This window comes from Strix uralensis, chromosome 1 (assembly GCF_047716275.1).
Source record: "Strix uralensis isolate ZFMK-TIS-50842 chromosome 1, bStrUra1, whole genome shotgun sequence".
Classification (NCBI taxonomy): domain Eukaryota; kingdom Metazoa; phylum Chordata; class Aves; order Strigiformes; family Strigidae; genus Strix; species Strix uralensis.
In genome coordinates, this window is record NC_133972.1 from 122,476,390 (window position 1) to 122,494,822 (window position 18,433).

General features: G+C 42.2%; 1 protein-coding gene across 2 annotated transcripts in view; it reads left to right on the plus strand.

Annotated features, from left to right (window-relative positions):
- Window positions 1-7,685: 7,685 nt before the first annotated feature.
- The window catches only part of GREB1L (GREB1 like retinoic acid receptor coactivator), a 145,666-nt gene continuing 134,918 nt past the window's right edge, over window positions 7,686-18,433 (plus strand). For both annotated transcript variants that reach the window (XM_074879220.1, XM_074879213.1), the window contains exon 1: window positions 7,686-7,770. The gene's annotated coding sequence lies outside the window, so the exon portion shown is untranslated. The remainder of the gene's footprint in view (window positions 7,771-18,433) is intronic.

Here is an 18,433-nt window from a genome sequence, read left to right on the forward strand (position 1 = left end):
GGAGGCGTGGTGGCTATTAGAGGTGTTTTGAAGCTCTGTGGGAAACCTTCAGTGTGGAAAAGCCAGCTGGCAGGTCACACCCCACAGCACACACCTACTTTTCTTTCTATGCTTTGAGAGAACTGAGCCAAGCCATCTCTGCATTCACATACCTCCATAAATTCTTTTGGAGAAGATGGGGAATTTATAAATAGGAGAGAAGATAGCTCTGTAGGCTCAGAGATTTGCCTCCGCAGGACTAAGAGATCTGCTGTTGACAGAACTTGAGCCTGTTAAGATACAGTGAATGCTGGACTAACTTAGCAGCTAAGCTTTTCATTAGGATAAAGTCTGGTCTACCATGATGCGTGTGGACCTGGCAGGAAAACTGTGAGGGGAGTGACTGTTAGTTCTGGCAGCTACACAAACCTGGGGAATTTACCATAAGCTGCTTTAAGTAGGAATTTTGACTGTGTAAAGGCAACAGTGACAAAACCAAGAATGGTTAGGGCTTGTGCAGTCTTACCCACCTCACCTCAAAAATTATTTTCCATTTATAAAAACCCCAAAAGCTCAAACACATCTATGACTTTCTGGCAAAACCAAAACAAAGTCACAAATCAAGATGAAAGTTTGATACCCTAGATAGATAAACCTCCATAGATTCTAGGTAGTGAAAAAATGTAAAGCAATTTTAAAAACACTAAAAATGCCTTGCACTACAAATATTACACTAAGGCCATGGGTACTCTAATTGCAAGATGTCTGTTTTTCACCTTTAAAATGCCCAATTTCCATGGCTTGACTGCGATATGGATTCAGGGCCATTTTCTCTGCTATTGTTAACATTCTTGTTAGCTCATGAGCAGCACCTCTTATGAAGAGCAAATAACTATGTAATAAAAAGGCAGCAAAAATAAAGTAGTGAGTGAATTCACTGCCATTCCCCAGCCGAGGTCAGAATAAATATCCCAACAAACATCAGCCAGCACTGACATACTGACTTTGCTGAGATTCACTGCTCTTATTGATAACAGCTACAGGAAACATTGCAAATCTGGAATTTAAAAACTTTTACCATTGAGCTTCACTCATCAAACCATGTCAGTGCCATGAAAAAACCCACCTTTGTAAGCTCTAAATTTAATTGCTTATATGAAACTGCCACTTGTCCTTTTCCTGTGTATGACTAACAAACCAGGGGACTTAAAATGCCTGTGAGTGGTTCTGTTGGGCATGTCAAATGGGAACAGTGGAGGGATTTTTTTTTATATCCCTGTGGTAAGTGATTGGGTGATCACAAGGAGAGGGACCGAGTTCACCCAGTGTTGATGGTGTACAGTCTAATCTAGGTCTCTATGCTCCTTCAAAAGTCAATGAGGAGAACGAGGCGAGAAGGGTTGCCTTTTGAAGGTCTTCATTTAAGAATGGGATGAAACTGCCTGCTGGAGCTGCCAAATTATTTTCACTGTCTATAAATAAAGATAGATTAGAGCTCAAATTTTAGACAATTTAAAGTTAGGCAAGACTACCTCCTCTGTAAGTAAGCCCTATTTAAAAGGACTATTTCACTCTAGGCTATAAAACAATTTGATTAGATTATGTGTTTGGCAATGGAGACATGTCATTTAGGGGTAATGGACCTCAGTTTCAGTGGTGTCTCTGAGGAGGCAACCCAGGGGAGGGTGAAAGAACCAGAATATAGCTGAGTATTTTATAGAACAGTCAGTACTATGCATACTTTTCCATTTTGTTGAGGTTGTTTTTCATATGGTCTTGCACTTCAAAAACATTTAAACAGAAGGTAGTATTCCTTTTTATTACACACAATTACCTAATTAGCCATGGCAAAATTATTTTTTTTTATAATAGCTCCTGATGAACAAAAGAGTAACCTATATCTAGATATCCCTGGAGGGAAAAAGCCCTCAGATCTACAGATCTCATGAGTGTCCTACCCATGCTTTCAAAGACACATGGAAATTCTTTATAATCTAGTTAAAATGAACAAATCCAACTACAATCTGAAAACTCTTCTTGAATCATTTAAAGCAATCAGTTACCATGCTTTTAATTTTCCTTTTAAAAATGATGGAGTATTGATAACATTTTTACTGTGTAGTAAAAAAATCAGAACGTATCTTCCCATTGAAAGAGGTCAAAATGGACTGTGCTGATTCCATGGTGTATAAAAACCAGGCTCAATCATAAAACCTGAATTCACACTGTATGATTCATTTCAATCAGCCATAGTCCCAAGTAATGCACAGATTAGTTACTAAAAAGGATTCCACTGAAAGATTAGGGAATTCTGAAAATGAATTATGAAATCAAAATTCATACAAGGAAAAAAAACCCATAAAAACTATGTAGAGTCTCAGCTTTGGCATATGCTAGCTTACAGAGTTTTCCTTAACACAGAAGTTACTTTTTCACAGTAGCTCTGATAGCACTAAAAAAGGGTAGTCCTTTGCACTGCCTTATCTGAAACAAAATTGAATTTCACAAATTATTTAGAAAATTATAAAGAGAAACACTGCTAGACAGTCTTTCATGCAGCGCAGTTATACAGGTGCCAGAAGTTCTTCCTGTTCAAAGAATACCTTTGATTTAGGCAGGGTAATGCATTTTCCCTTTTGCTGGCATAGAGTCTGCTGTTAAGGGCATACTGCTTAGCAAAGAGAACGGCATCCTAACGTGTCTTGCATGATAGATGAAGTACAGATGCCAACCTGTAAACAAGAGCTGACATTGCAATATCAAGTATTTTATAGAAAGTTCTAAAAAAATTGAGGATCTGGCAATAGTTTCTACACTCAGGGCAATTAAGATTCTAGCGATTAGCTCCAGGACTTTTATACAACTGTCTGTTTCTTTTGGGGAAATTATTATCTCATAACAGTGGTCATTCTGCAAAACCCAATCAAAATCAAGAAGGAATAGAAAGTATATGTGTGCCACTGATTATGTGCTACTGCTGAACTTCCAGGAAAGCTGGCTGATTAGTTGATCAATTTCTGTGGAGTGAGTAATAGAAAGATAAAGCAAGTGTGTTCTGACTAGTTGTAAGAAACACTGTCTCTTTCATCTTACTGTGCACTATCAATTTTTTTTGCAGGAGGTGTGCTAAATTTTCATGCTAAAAACACTGATGCCAAAATATGTATTTTAAGAACATTTCAGTAAAAGAACAGAGATAAGAAAGCTTAGATATGATGACATTGAAATTACAGCAATATCTGAGCATCAGGAGATCTAAATTCAGTTCCTAGCTCTTCCTCAGAGGGTCTGCATTAAAAGCATTTAATTTCATGTACTTCAGCTCCCCATCTCCAGCACTGCTTCCCGTTTCATCCTATCCACCTGTTTCATCCATTTAGAATAAACGCTTTTTAGGGAATAGCGCTTAAGTATTTAGATAGTACATGTTTCACAGATGCGTCAATGTTAAACAGACACAATACAACTTTGCAGTATTACAACTAGGGAAAGAATAATTCACACCACAATAATAAAGGGATAAAGATATAATGAATCATAAAAGACCACTGGTGATTCATGCAGAAAGATGCAAGTTATTTAGAAGACTCATACCAGAATTACCCATCAGGACGGTGGGATTCACTTTAGCCCCAAGGAAGGAAATCAAAGCAAAGTTTGCAATCAGCTTTTAACAATGGCAAGACCAGGTCTGTGTAATTCAGACACTTCATTCAGGCAAAGTTTAGTATCAAAGGTTTGGTAGGCTGGATCAAATAAAAAACATTCATACTAATGTTTCTAAGATAGAAATTACTGGGTTTAGTTTGATAGAATTGGTAGTTCATGAATAACAAGAAATTCAAGCAGAGAGTTTCCTCGTGTGACTATTTTTTTTCTTTTTTGAAACCTAATTTCTGAGGTTGGATACATCAAATTATCAGTGAATATTTAAATGTTAATGGGCATGACAAATATAAATACAAGCTCTAGTTCAGAGAAAGATTTAAGATGAACTGATGATCTTCACTTTCAGGAAATAAAAAAGGTTGAAATCTGTTGGGAAGTTTGCCCTCATGGCTAGGAAAGGGGGAACTGTGAATTCCTACTATCCACAGTATTTAGAACAGTATATCCAAAAGGATCTTATTCCTATTGGTTTCAAAACCAATGAAAACATGAAGAAAGTGAAGAGATACTCAAAAGCAGGGGGAAATGCAATGCATTATGAAGGGTCAGGACTGAAGGATACCTATCAACCTCTGTAGTTCCACTGGGGGCCCATCAATCTTTGTGCAAACTGTAGTGTCATACTATGTTCTTACACAGTCCTCTATAACAGGAGATAATACAGGTGATGGTATCTCGCCTTGTGAATATGAAAATGGCCAAAACCCAACCCATGAATGACAATTTTCTTCTATGTTGCCTAGTCAGGGATCAGAAAATGCTGCTTGCCAAACCAGGTGCTTTTTTGATGCTCCCTCTTTACCTCAGTATTGACCTTGCTTCCCACAGTGAGCCTCTAATTGCTGTGTGACTGCACGTCTGCTGTCAATAATTCCTAATGATTGACTCCAATTTCTCACTGCTTGAAGTTGTACTTCCTCGTTCCCTCAAACGTTCTTTTGTTCTCAATGCCTGTATGTTCCCCAAACTGTGTGGTCTCTCCTTTATTTCACTCCAGCAGCTGCTTTGGCATTCTGCGTCTTCTGTTTCGGATACATGAGTGGCTCCGCACATTTGTGTTGTGAATATCATGGCTTCAAACCCTGAAAGACTTTTATGTCCCAAAACGTTCTTGTTACAGATTTTATCCTGCCATCTGATGTGCAATATGGCCCACAGATGGTACAGATAAAACCACCCTACAAGCTGTAAATGTTGATAGTCAAAATAGAAAGTTAGAAGAAAACACATAATGAATGTTTCTTCCTTTTCAAAAAAGCAAAACAAAAATAAGTCCAAATAAGAAAAGAGTTACTGCATTAAAGCAGTAACTCATTCTCACTCATTCAGTAGATACCTCTAAGTAAAATTAAACAGTTTGAAATGTCAAGGGAAATCTAGACTGCAATTACTGGGATCAATTTAGATATAATTAAGTAATCAAGGTTAGAATGATCATATGCTATAGTGGGTATTCTACAGGCGCCTTGATATGCTTTCAAATCTCTCATGAACTTTTAACAGTAATAATAAAGTCATTGTCTAAATCTGTCCAGGGCCACATGGCAACATTATCTCAAGGGACTGACACTCATATTGCTTAATTCCATTATATTTTGCAGACTATCAACAGCATAGTGCACATAAGCAGCATACAAACAGACATATTAGAATGGCAGCCTAAACTCTTTTGCAGCTATCTACTTCCAAGTTTCCAGAAAAATTAAATGTACAACTTAGAACAGGCAAAGTGATCCTAAAGCCTGATCTGGCTTGGCAGTCTCTTACATACCGCTTCAGCTAAATTTTTAGCTATCTGTTGTTAAGGGTCATATTATTAGCAACTGAACACACAGATACCAAGATAGTTAGGCTGATGGAGGTAGCATGTCTTCAGGTAATGCACAGCTGAAGCCCAACTTTAAGCAATTCAAGTATGTGGATAGTCCTGTCAAAGCCAACTGATTTAGCTATTCACATAAAAATTACATAATCTCAGAATCAAAGTAGCCAATGAACAAACTAGTTGCAAAGCTTCATTTGGGAGGCACCTTGGTTTTGAGAACAACTGTGGCATAAGAATATATGTAAGAAAGTTCTGGAGCTAAGAAGTACCAAAGTACTACACAGAAGTGCCAAAGAAGGTGGTAGGAAAAAAGCATGTATCCAGAAATACAAGCTCGTATGGATGCCTAAAAGGCAGTTGATGCATATATTTTGTATATATGTGTTGCATAATCTGAAATAGCTTGAAGATTCTTTTCTGGCAACTTTGCTATGAAGACTGCATAATGATATGCTCCAACCTTTGGTCTCTAACTTACCTACACAGATATATGCACCTATTACTACACTTTTGCATCCCATTCAATGAAGTGCAAATCAGCATGTCATAAAAAAGCATTGTTCAAATTAAAGTAAACCAATGCAGAACCAATAGTGAAAACCTTTTTAGTGCCTATCAGAAAGAGTGTGATGAATGCAGAAAAAGGCTAACTTTGTTGAATGTTCAAAACCATCTACGTTATCTATCGGACAGACCTCCGTTTCTCACTTCTGGACTGAGCAGCAGTACTGCAGTGCCACACCACTGCTGTGCCATCTCTACTTTCAAGAGGTAGGGAGAAACCATCCCACTTTTTGATGGAAAGTCTCATTAACTGTGGTAATGAGAACAACTCAACCAGGAAGCTGGAGCTTAGTATTTAACCAGCAAATAAAAAGGAAAGTATGTGAGAAAAGTACCGGACATCATCTTTTTCTCAATGTCACACAGCAGCAGGTTCCTGTCAAAGAAAACAAACAACACTACCACATTTTTTGTCGCTATCACTTTTTTTCTAAGCCGTTGAGGCAGAAAGATAGGACACTGCATAAGAGTGAGCCGTATGGTCCTGAGAAAAGAAAAAGGCTTTCTGAAAAGTGCAAAGTGAAGAAGAGAGGAGATGGTTCATATGGTAGCTGAATCGATCAAAATGAAAAGGAAGAAAATGCAAAATAATTTTTCCTCAGTTCAATGGATATTTACCCTCAGAGCACCCTTCTGTATTTCTTAGTATCCTTCCCACGCTCCTGTTAAGTCTGACCTTCCATCTTTACACACACTAAGAATCCAAAACATCTGCTTCCCCACGCAGACTCGGGCTCCGTTTACAAGCTGTAGATGTTCCAGATCCTTCTGTTTCCATCCCCTCCAATGCACTTGGATCCCCTCATCTCTACCTGCCTTGCCTTGAGCCCTGCTCAATTTAACCTCTGACACAACATGTACAGCGCCCTTCTCTAGTCCATCTCCAGCATCCTCCCAGCACGCTAAACTCCTTCAGCTTCAGCTCTTCCTCTCTTGCGCTAGCTCCATCGCTACCTAACCCTGAGACGAAACATGGGGTGACCCCTCCAGCTTCAGATCTGCCCACAGCGCTGACCGGCCGGCGGAGGAGGGCCGCGGCTCACAGGGTAGTAGTGAGTGCAGGTGGCACTCCCGGGGCCATCTCCTGCCTCCCCCGGCCGCCGAGCCGCGCTGGATTTCTGACAGTTTTGACGCTCCCCAGCTCCCTCCTCGGCTCCGCTTCGTGCAGGGCCTCGTCCCTTCCCTCCCGCACTGGAAGCCCCCCCAGCTCGCTCTCTCTCCACGGAGCCTCAGCCGCCATGTCCCAGGCCTCACGGCCCTCCGCCCGCCTCCTCCACTAACCCCTGTCCCCGCTCCCGACCCACCTCAGCCCCCGCTGGACGCGGACACCCCCCTTCCCAGCCCCGCCGTCCTAGGGCCTGGCCCGGGGAGGGGAGGCCGTTCCCCGGCGGGACACCCCCTCACCTGAGCACGGCTCCCCCGCGGCCGCCGCCCGCTCCCCTCGCCCGCCGCCCCCCCGACCCTTCTCTCTCCCCGCTGTCAGAGCAGGAGGGGCGGCACCTGCGGGTCCGCCCCATTCTCCTCCCCTCGCCTCCCCTCCCCTCCTCCCGCCGGAGAGAGAGAGACCGAGACCCGGAGGGAGACGGTGGCACCGGGCGGGACTGCCGAGCGCAGTTGCTCGGTGTGAGGGGAGGGGAGGGGGGAAATAAAAAAAATTAAAATTAAAAAAAAAAAAAAAGTGAGGGAGGGGTGGAAGGAGAGCGCTTCAACTTCTTCTCTCTCCGCCCAGCAAGGTAAGGCAGCGGAGAGGGGCGCGGGGCTGTACTTCTCCGTCTCGCCGGTTTCTGGGGAGGGCACAAAGGTAGCGGGCCGGGGCGGCGGCAGGGCGGCACCGGCGCCCCGCTCCGCTCCGCTTGCTGGGTCGCGCTGGGTGTCACTCGCCCCGTGGAGCGCGGCAGCACCGGGGGCGGCGGCGGGGCACTGCGGGCTGCCAGCGGCGCGGCCGGTGTCACTGGCGGGCCGCCGGTGCCCTCCCCCGGGTGGGCTCCCAGCCCTTTGTTACCGTCGGTTTGGACCGGGGCGGGGGGGGAGTGACCCCGCGCCGGCGGGACAAGGCGGGGGCGGGCGAGCCGTGGCCGGGCGGCTGCGGGAGCAAAGCAGCCCCTGTGGGCGGGCAGCATGCAGCGAAGCCCCGGGGAGTCGGGGGGGAAGCGGGCGGGGGGTGCAGGTGGTTCTGCCGGAGAGCGGGCGGGCGGGCGGCGAGCTCCCCCGGCCCGCGGTGCCATGCGGGCGGCCGCCGGCAGGGGGCTCGGCTGCCTCGCCCTCCGCGCCCGGGGGGCGGCTGCGCCTGGGAGGGGGGCGGCCCGGAGCGGGGGGCTGGGGGTTGTTTTTTGGCGGCGGGGGGATATTTCTGGACGTGTTGGAGGCAGGTTTTGAGGAGGGGAGGACGGGACGGCAGGTCTCCTTCCCGCGGGGAGGGGGGTGTGCGTGGGGTCTGTCAGTGTCGCGGAGGTGCCCGCCGGGGACGGGGCAGTAACGGTGGCGGGCTGCCGTCGCGGGCCCTGCCGCCGGCGGCGCTTCGGGTTCTCCCTTCACGGCGGTGACGGCCGGTCGGCACGGCTTGGGTGCTGTTGGGGAGTAAAGGGCGAGGGGGAAAGAACCGGCTCCGACGGCCCCAGCGCCGGGTCTCCGCGGCGGTGACAGCGGCGTGAGGGGCCGCCCCGCCGCCTTCGGCAGCGGCGAGGTGCCGCCGGCAGCCGGCCCTGCCCGCCCCAGCGCTCCCCCGGCTCTCCTGAGATCGCCCCGAAGGATGAAAACTTTGTTTAAACCACAGGATTTCGGCCAACCCAGAGGGTGGGCCAAGGGTTGCTGTTTGTTTAGGCCTCCAGCATGCAAATATTTATCCATATTCAGAAATTTAAGAATTATCAACCGTCAGATGTGTTTGAAGTGCAGTAGACTTTTTTTAAGTTACCTGGTGGAAAAAATATTTCCCACGTCTACTGCTTGTCAGTATGTTTGCTTTAAATACCCTGAAGATACGACTTTTTTTTACGTATTTCCATGTGGCTTTCTTTGAATTGGCGACTCATGACTTTTCCACTGAAGGATATTTCAAGTATTATTGAAATAATATTTCATATTCTTCATACTTCATTGATACCTTGTTACAAAGAACTTTTTAAAAGATTGAAATAAAAGGCTGCTGAAGAAGAAAGTGCTGTCTTTTATTTCCTGACTAGGAATAACTGAATTATATTTTTTTTTTCCCAGTTATTACTGTTGTTTAGAGCTGAGAGTGAAGTGAGTAGGTGCGTATTTCAGTTGCGGATATAATATATCTGACCTCTGAGAGGACAACTAAAGCTTTCTGCACTTCTAAGTACTGTTACGCACACTTTAGTTTAGTTTTTGTTAAGGGATATGCCCTGTAAAGAAAAACAAGGATGGGTCTTCTGTTAATTGAAAAGCTTATTACATATGCACTAATGGGATTAAAAAAAAATTCTTTGGAAAAATTAAACTTTATCTTGAAGAATTTGCTTATGAGCTGGTGGATTAACTTTCTAAATACCTCTTTGTAAAGGAATAAGGATTGTGTGAGGATTCTCAGAGCTGTTGAGAAATGTTTATTTATTCCTCATTTTAATACTGGTGGATTTTGAATGTATGCGTACTTCTTCTCATGCATTCTCAAGTATTTCCAAGAAAATGCTCCGGAAAATCAATTAATAATGTTCAATATGTGCCTACGTGTTTAAAGGGTTGGGCTCCCAACCCTGAAGGTTTAATTATGCATCTGTTAATACAGATAACAAATACAGTGTATGTTTCTGTTTATTACTGGTAGTGTTTGTGCAAAACAAGTTTTTTGGCTAAGGTGTTTAACAGAAAAAGAATTTATTTATAAAAACCAATATGTATGTACCAGGAATTTTTATTGGTTGGGTTTGGCTGGAGAAATCAGAAATGGTGATCAGGATCAGAATCAGAAAGAGCGATCATTTTTTGGTAAGGCAGTTTTTAAGCCCAGGATGTAATACTAGAGGAAATAAGCCATAATAGGCAACTTGATTACTGAGCTTTTACTGGGATAATTAAAATATGTGAAGTTTCTTAAGATCTCATGAGGACATCACAGATGAAAGGAGGGGTGATCTGAGTGTGTGAAAAGTTTGACTAGAATTCAAAAAAGCACATTTGGTTCAAGGTCTTCTTAAACACATAACTATTGGCATTGATATTTGGCGGTTCAACAAGTCATGTCCAAAGTATTTTGCAGATACAAGGAAGAAGAAAACTTGGTAGTGTAACTTAGGACTCTAATTAGTTGCTATGAGATATAGGGAATGAAACTATTTTTTAAGGCAAATCTGGAAAAATCTATGTATTATGAGGCTGTTCATTCAGTGTAAAACTAGACTCAGTATATCGTCAAAATTATACTCTAGGAAATCTTATTAAGGATAGATAAAAGATTGAATGCATTTCTCTATAATTTTCAGTGTTTCTAGGAAATTTCAAGTGGGCATAGAACTGTAAGGATTTTACTTTCAGTGGTGTAACCTTTTGCAGTATCTTTCATATTAAGCATTTTAGAGTGGTTTTTAAAAGTGCTTTTATGCTTTGTATGGTTCTGTACCATATGTTTTGTATTTAATTCTTTGAATGACCACTGAAGTGCAGCCAACTTTGGGTGAATGTGGCAACTGTTAACTAGCGCTTAGCAACAGTGCACAATAATCAAGACGGGAAGTGAAGAAGAATACCATGTCTAATTGAAACTACAGGGGGTATTTAGGTAGGTAGGATGTAATTAACAAAACCTGGAGCTTGGACATGATATTAAGGCATTGCATCTTTACTCTTGTAAAAAAGGATTGTGAAATCATTAATGTAAACAACATTTCAGATTTTTGGTTTTATACCGCAGACAGCCTCTTGGAGACATACATGTTTTGCGTATTCTTGCATGATCATTTCTCGCACATAATGCAGAAGACACATTTTCCTTTGCTTCTAAAATGGAATTGCAAGAAGGGGGATTGTTGAGAAGACCGACTAATGAAGGAGTAATAAGCCTTGACATTTTGACAATGATGTCTTTTAGAGAATTAGTCCTGCGAACTAGAGTTCATTAGACTTAGGAAGTGATTAAGGTATTTCTAATATTCTGAAAAAGATTACAGTGGCAGTCATAAAACAACACAAAATTTTTACAATTAATGTGTTGTTATTTTCTCTAACATTGACTTTCCTCAAATCCTGTCTTGTCATGACATTCCTTAAAGTGGTGTGAAAAGTGTTGCTTGTAAGAATATTTGTTCTAAACATTGTTGCCTAATATAGTTTCTGTTTCATTTTTTAAAAATTCCATACCTGATCATTTTGTTTCGTGCTGTATTCTATGTGGAGATACATTAATGGACCAATTTTATGTCTTGTATATCCCAAACACATCTTGTTTCTAAGAACTCTGAAAATATTCTCGTAGAATAAGGAGAAAACTAGTAAATTAATTTTCAGTGAGTCATTGCAGAGCTCATCTTCAACTCTGAGCATGGCTAGTATAGCCCCTGTTAATGGATTTGAACTTGCAGGTAGGTGGTGAAGATGACCCAAAAACAAGGAGCCATGCTGTGAAGGTGCTTACAGTGGTTTTTTTATGATCCAAAAGAAAAAAACACAGAATATCTGTTGGAAGAACTTGTGGATGACAGAAATTTGAAACAGTGTTTATTCACAATGAGAACAGCCAGATTTTGTACACTGTTGTTGGCTTGGAAGTATCAAATAAAAGTATGGAGTTCCTTAGAGAAATGACAGGCTGGATCAATGGGCTGAGGCCAACTGTATGAGGTTCAACAAGGCTGAGTGCTGGGTCCTGCACTTCGGTCACAACAACCCCATGCAACGCTACACACGTGGGGAAGAGCGGCTGGAAGGCTGCGCGGTGGAAAAGGAGCTGGAAGTGTTGGTCAACAGCCGGCTGAACATGAGCCGGTAGTGTGCCCAGGTGGCCAAGAAGGCCAATAGCATCCTGCCTTGTATCAGAAATAGTGTGGCCAGCAGGGACAGGGAAGTGATCTTATCCCTGTACTCGGCACTGGTGAGGCTGCAACTCGATTACTGTGTTCAGTTTTGGGCCCCTCACTACAAGAAAGACATTGAGGTGCTGGAGCATGTCTGAAAAAGGGCAACGAAGCTGGTGAAGGGTCTGGAGCACAATTCTTACGAGGGGTGGCTAAGGGAACTGGGGTTGTTTAGCCTAGAGAAAGGGAGGCAGGCTCAGGGGAGACCGTACCGTTCTCTACAGCTACCTGAAAGGAGGTTGTAATGAGGTGGGTGTTGGCCTCTTCTCTCAAATAACAAGCAATAGGATAAGAAGAAACAGCCTCAAATTGTGCTGGAGGGGGTTTAGATTAGATATTAGGAAAAATTTCTTCACTGAAAGGGTTATCAAGCATTGGAACATGCTGCCCAAGGAAGTGGTTGAGTCACCACCCTGGAGATATTTAAGAGACGTGTAGACACCATGCTTGGGGATGTGGTTTAGTGGCGTACTTGGTAGTGTTAGGTTTATGGTTGGACTCGATGATCTTAATGGTCTTTTGCAACCTAAATGATTCTATGACACTAAAATGTAATTATTTTTGTTCTGGGTGACTCCTGAAGCCGTGTCAGCTGGTTTCTGTTGTCTTACTCTGTCACACAGTAATGTCACAGCTTCTGTGAAATTCTTTTGGGACATGAGAGGCCACAGAGAATTGTGTAAATGACTACTTTCATTGAAATTATTTAATGTAATTCTCACTGAGTTAGCATTTTAAGTTCCATGGCACTTCAGAGATTTAACAAAAAACCCCACATATACCTGATCTGAAGATCTTACAGCATGTATTGTCAAATGCTTTTGTTAATTTATGTTTAATTTTGTTTATTGCATTAGTTATACTACCGTAACTAATAAAATGTTCATAAAATATAAAAGATGGGAGGAACTGTGTGTTGTAACATAAAATCCTCAGAAGAGTAAGATGGTAGGGAGCAGCGTGTCAGTATGACAAGATCTGATAGAAACCTTCAATTAATATTCCCCATGTAAGGCTTTAGCGAGGTTATTCTGAGGTAGTTTTTCAAATTGATGGAGCTATGAACAGCAAAACAGTGTGGGCAGACTTAAGATACTGTTACTTAAGAGATTACCAGACATCTGTTGTAGTGGTTCCATCAACACGCCTGGAGTGACTAGTTTTATAAAATGCTATGCAAAGATTCTCCTGTTCTCTGTCTTCTATCTCCATCATAGTCTGTAATTAGCTTTTTTCAAGACTGTTGGCATGATCTGAGCAGAGCACTTTGAGGCAAGTGAAGAAGTTAGTGTGGTTTTTTCTTTTTTAAATGAAGACTTGTCTGTACATCTCACCAAAATTAATAGGACTTCCCTGGAACGTGCAGTGTGAAGTTGTTAAGGTTAAATGGCGGACTATTTTAAATGGATGTGTTTAGGGTGGCAAATGCAATTGAACATTTTGCTAGTACTTCTGTCTTTTTTCACTGAATTCTGCTGCATCTCCCTCCACAGCACCAGTTTCTCTGTTGAATGGAGTGTACACCACCAGAATTTCAGAGAAATAAGCAGCCTTCTTTGGAAGACAGTTTAGGCTGCTGTTTTTCTCTAGAACCATACACCATTTAAAGTTGGCTTCATAAAGAAGAATTAGGGTGCAAATGAAACATTTTCCTTCTAACGTTTTACACATTTGAGAGATATTAGGCTTCCCCCCCTTTTATAAGGCTATCTCCAACTTTAAAATTTGCTTTCTTGTAGACTCTCGGATCTCTAGACATAAGGAAACCTAAGAAGACCTTATCTGGGGGTTTGAGAGGTAAATTATGCTTTTAATTTGGTGGAATTCCCCCCCCCCCCCCCCCCAATCCCTTAATTCCAGCTGTCTAAAGACAAAGATGGTTCATATGCAATTTTAATGCCAATGCTCAGTGAGACTATGTATACTCTGAGTTGTACGGTCCCTTCCTTGTTGTGTTATATCAGTCAAGAGTAATTAGTAGAGTGTTTGGAAATTATGTGCCTGATCCTCCACAGTCTTCCTAGGAAAGAGGAAATCACCACTTTTTAAAAACTGAAATGTGGCACAGCATCCTTGGCTTAGTGAGATCTGAGTTCTTTGGAGCTTCCTCCATTGTACCCACTTCAGAGAGATGTTGTAGTGGTAAGGAAGAGCAATTCCCAATAGCTGAGTTCAGCTGATTCCAATGCTGCAAGGAACCTGGGCAAGTACCTCTTTACATTGGACTCACTGGTGAAATAGGGATGTTCACAGCAGAGTTTTATAAGCATTACTGTTGCCTACCCATGTTACTGATGTCTCAGGATGAAGAGCATATGTGACAAGACCTTGTCTTGATGGCTGTCAGTTTGGGATTTGCAGAGAGCCAAGCGCTCTATTCCCTTCCACTGCTGGTATAGTACTTTGTTGCTATTAGTTCTCTGCTTACTATCTCCTTGGTGATAAGGTGTTGGTTGTAATATGGTGTTTCACAGTGTACGATTGCTTCTCAGTCTTGTTATTCGGGAGATCATGCCATTTCCTTTTACTGCTTTTGTTCCTGCCTCACTGACCATCTCCCTCTGGTTTGTCAGGAAGCGCCCCAAATTCTGTGTGCCTTTAGAGCCTTAGGTGGCTTTATTCTCCTGTCCTTTCACACTTTCAGTCCACTTTGAGGACAGCTGTTTCATAAAGGAATCTTAATCTTGTAATTTCTTTAAACCACTTATACAGAATAAAATTCTTAGTGCAACTAGGTGATTCCTTTGAGAAGACTGGGAATTAGGTCTTGATTTTTACAGCTACAATACCCTTCACTGCATCAAGAAAAGGGAAACAGCTTCCTGCCAGTTGTGTATGTGACACTTAAGAACGTGGTGGTTTCCTGGTCTTGTAAAATGCTTTCAAAAATTTATTTGTATAGATGAAATGTTAAGACATTGTTGCTACTCTTTTTAATCTTAATCTCTTAGAGGGAAGATTCTGGCTGTGAGAACAATAAGAAATTAGGTGGATTAGTTAAGTGATGGTATGAGCTCACAGTGGAGCAATTTTGAAGAAAACCTAAGCATAGGGGAGGAAAAGGGCAAAGCCATCCAAGAAGACTTTAAGGACTTGGATAGAGGCACACAGAACTACTGACAGGGTATTTTAAAGCAGAAGTTCAGAGAGAAAAATATGCATATCCTCACGGTCCTGATTGCAGCAGTTTCAGTAAATTTTGAAGATTAGCTCTTGCCAAATTTTTGGGGGATTAGGAGAGTCAGCTCTCAGTTTCCAAGCCTCTCCAAGAAGGGTAAGATGACTTGCCTGCCGGATTATTTCTCCTTCTTTCTCCAGGTCCACAATCATGATTTTAGCAGATGTGGAAGGCAAGCTGGATTTCAAGGGCATCAGGATTAATGCTGTTGCAAGCTTTTGTTTCAAGAGCTATGGAATCTTTCCTATGAAACAGCAGGACATCTAAACAGAAAGAATTTTTTGTTTTTAGCACAAACTTAGTAATATCCTTCCTTCTTACTACATGCCTGAGAGTGTTTTGGGTGCTTCATGGAAAATGCATAGGCAGTTGCCTCCTCTAGAAGTCCTCTAAGTTGTAGACTTGACAAACTAGAGAGAATAGTGTGTATGTGTGTGCATGTACATATATATATGTATGAAAGAGAGAGGGACATGAATTAGAAATGCTGGGGTCTAATATCATAATGGTCCAATGTCTTACTGGGTCATAGGATTCTTTAATGATTATTTGGCTGAGATGGCTTATACTGATCGGAACTCTAACATTGTGTTCACAGTTTGCCTTTATACGTGTGTGTGACTAGACCAGGAGTTCTTAGTGTGTAGTAGATGTGCCACTAGTAACGTTATTCAAAACAGTATGCCTCAGAAGCTCTTCAATAAAAGCTGTCACCAAAAAAACCACTTTAATTTTGAACAGCAGATGTGACCTTGTGGCAGAAAAGCCTGAGGAGAAAAAAAAAAAAAAAGGCATTCTTCTGGCTTCTCTCAGTTATCATAATGAACAGTGTTTGCTTGCTGACTGTCCAGCATGGTGGTTTTATTGAGAGATGCCTTGTGCCTGGTGGCTGTGCAGATGGAGGCTTAATTTGCATCTGCAGCACAGCTGGCTGGCTTTCTGTCAAGCTTGGCTTTGGGGTGATTCCAGTTGTGATGTGAATTTGGTGTAGAAAGAGGGAGGCTGTGCTTGTGATAGGGGTTAAGCACCCTCCTACACAGTGCAGTGTAGGTTTTCAGCTCCATTTGCTGTCACTGTAGTAAATCCATTTCTGATCATGTGCTAAAGCCAGGCAGATTAACTGCTGAGTTGAACTTGTGAAGTTACATGTGTGTGTTGCCAGAGTTCCTCCTGCTGAAAAAGGCAAATCTATATAACCTGTAGGTTCAGAACAGTTGAAAATTCATCCTAACATTGTTGTCTGATTAAAGGCAAAAAAAGGTTTCCTTCTGATCACCACGGTTGAAGAATTCTGTCCCAGCAGTGTAATAAATGAGAATCGGATCTGGGACGTACTTTCAGTAAAAGACAGTATTCTTCCAGATGCTTTTTAATTGAATTGTCCTGTGAAAATGGGCTCAACTTTGAATTCAGTAACATGCAGTTCAGGGTCTTAAGGCTGAAAAAGAGAGAGGAATGCAGCAGATGCTGCATAGTTTTGATATTTCTGATGTCTGATGATACTGATATCTTAAGCTTGTGTTCTCTATTCTGATTCAGTATATAAACAAGTACAACATGAACCTCAATGTATAACCTTGACCCATGACTGGATCTTTGCTTTGTAATTCATTAGTAGTTTGTTCAAATTGCAAAAACTGCACATTAGGAAACAGATAAAGTATTTGCTTCAATAAAACATTTAGTTTTCTTTGAGAAAAACTGTATTTTCTGCCTTGGACTTTTGAAGAAACAGACCTTCAGTTCTTGTTTCAGTGTAGTCTAGCTGAGAATTACTGAAAACCTGACATTTAAATTTGACACATTATTAAGTCAAAACTGTTGATGCAGATCAGCCATGAACCAAAATACATCAGAACAGTGTTTTATTTTCATAGGATTTCCAGTATGGCCCTGCCTTGAGTGTGAGGCTGGACTGCTTGACCTTCAGAAGTCCCTTCCAACCTGAATTATTCTGTGATTCTGTTGTTTGTTGTAAACTGGGGTAGTACAAAAACTGTAAAACTAGGTAGTATTTACCTATCAGTAAGATACAGCTTCCTGAAACAATTCATCTGGCTCAAGGGCTTTGCAAACATACTCAAGGAATAGGCTACTGTCAGCATGAACTGTTTTGGTAACCTGCTTTCCACTGTCTTCTTTCTGTCCATTCTTCTGCTGTGTGCTAGGTGTGCTTTCCGTATCTCCTCAGAAATACGTGCTGATTGCATATGCAGTCACGCACATCAGTGGAGAGACACAGTGAGTTCTGTTACTGGCAGCTGTCTGCAGGTCTTGTCATGTTACTGGGTGGGAACCCAGAAATGGTCTGGTGATTAAGGCATCACTGGGCATGTGTTAATAGGAAGGCTGCAAAGCTTGAGTGACTCCATAAGAGGTTGTTTGGTCTGTCTGGGATGGAAGATTGAGCATCAAAGGGTAATGATACCTGATGGATTGACATTGGTGCATTGTCTAAAATAAGTCTTGCTAGTTTAATGTTTAAACATTTTACGCTAAGGAGACTTAAAATAAGCCCAGTAATTTTAAACCTTCTTCAGGACTAAAATAAAGCATGCATAAAAAGGAGATATTTGTTTATGTTATTTCAATCAATCACTTCTACTCATTATTTTGTTAACTGGTGTAGTTTGGGAACTGCTGTTCTCAATTGTGCACCTTTCTGATAACTGAGTTCTATGTGTGTCTGTATGTTTTATTTATTTATTATGTTACTATTATGCAGCAATGTGTGCTTGCATCCCAGAAAGCCAACTGTATCCTGGGCTGCATCAGGAGAAATGTGACCAGCAGGTCGAGGAAGGTGATTCTCCCCCTCTACACTGCTCTCATGAGACCCCACCTGGAGTTCTGCGTCCAGCTCTGGGGCTCCCAGCATAACAAAGACATGGACCTGTTGGAGTGGGTCCAGAGGAGGCCACGAAGATGATCAGAGGGCTGGAGCACCTCCTCTATAAGGACAGGCTGAGAGAGTTGTGGTTGTTCAGCCTGGAGAAGAGAAGGCTCTGGGGAGACCTTATAGTGGCCTTCCAGTACCTTTTAAAGGGGGCCTACAGGAAAGATGGGGAGGGACTCTTTTAGTGGGGCCTGTTGTGAAAGAAGAATGGGTAATGGTTTTAAACTGAAAGAGGGTAAATTTAGATTAGATATTAGGAAGAAATTCTTCACTGTGAGGGTGGTGAGGCA